Source organism: Notothenia coriiceps, unplaced genomic scaffold (assembly GCF_000735185.1).
Source record: "Notothenia coriiceps isolate Sejong01 unplaced genomic scaffold, NC01 NC01_scaffold00025501, whole genome shotgun sequence".
Classification (NCBI taxonomy): Eukaryota; Metazoa; Chordata; class Actinopteri; order Perciformes; family Nototheniidae; genus Notothenia; species Notothenia coriiceps.
Genome location: NW_011358202.1, coordinates 14109 through 15232, shown reverse-complemented (window position 1 = coordinate 15232; position 1124 = coordinate 14109). Strand labels below are relative to the sequence as shown.

The following is a 1124-nucleotide window of genomic DNA, read 5'->3' as shown; positions in this document are numbered from 1 at the left end:
CACAAGTTATTGAGCCGTTTCCGCTCTACATCCTGAACTCCTCCCTTCGATGCAATGCACTTCCGTTTTGGCGGACTGGGTTTGTTTTGCTAGCTAGCTCCGTTGTGCCGACAAAGCACTGATATCGCAGAGACAAAGAGGATATAACAATTACAACATGAAGAAAAGTGGTTCGGGAACTACGTGTGCGGTAGTTGGTTGCAATCACTCGAGAAAGCACCTGAACGAGTGGTTAGATAGAGAGTGCTACGACCACAAACCAGCACCCAGCACCCAGCCATGTTGTTCATTACATACAGATAAACACAACAAATACTGCATGCATTGTATTTTTTAATATTATATATGAATATTTTCATAGTGATGTAATTGTGTGGGCTGCTTTTATATTTTAATTGTAATACCTGTTAGGATTAAACATGTGATCTTTCTTGTTGAAGCCATTTCTTTAGTTTCCTCTAAACAATTAATTAATTCAGTGTTATTTATGTACAGTATGAGCTTAATATGAATGATGAACTGTGTTAAAAGAAATTGTAGCACTCTAAGGAACATATGAAATGCAATAATGCAATAACAGTGCAATAATGAAGTCATTTTGAAAAATCGTAATCTGGATCAGGTTGATCCTATCCTGATTGCTTTGAACTCCANTATACACAAGTTATTGAGCCGTTTCCGCTCTACATCCTGAACTCCTCCCTTCGATGCAATGCACTTCCGTTTTGGCGGACTGGGTTTGTTTTGCTAGCTAGCTCCGTTGTGCCGACAAAGCACTGATATCGCAGAGACAAAGAGGATATAACAATTACAACATGAAGAAAAGTGGTTCGGGAACTACGTGTGCGGTAGTTGGTTGCAATCACTCGAGAAAGCACCTGAACGAGTGGTTAGATAGAGAGTGCTACGACCACAAACCAGCACCCAGCCATGTTGTTCATTAAATACAGATAAACACAACAAATACTGCATGCATTGTATTTTTTAATATTATATATGAATATTTTCATAGTGATGTAATTGTGTGGGCTGCTTTTATATTTTAATTTGTAATACCTGTTAGGATTAAACATGTGATCTTTCTTGTTGAAGCCATTTCTTTAGTTTCCTCTAAACAATTAATT

The 1124-nt window shown here is 37.8% G+C and overlaps 1 long non-coding RNA gene across 1 annotated transcript; it reads right to left on the bottom strand.

Moving 5' to 3' along the window:
• Positions 1 to 80: 80 nt before the first annotated feature.
• LOC104956165 (uncharacterized) lies at positions 81 to 1118 on the bottom strand. Its single transcript, XR_799518.1, has 2 exons — positions 933 to 1118; positions 81 to 281 (listed from the first exon to the last, which is right to left on the bottom strand). It is a non-coding gene; the product is annotated as an uncharacterized lncRNA (long non-coding RNA).
• Between the last annotated feature and the right edge of the window lie 6 nt (positions 1119 to 1124).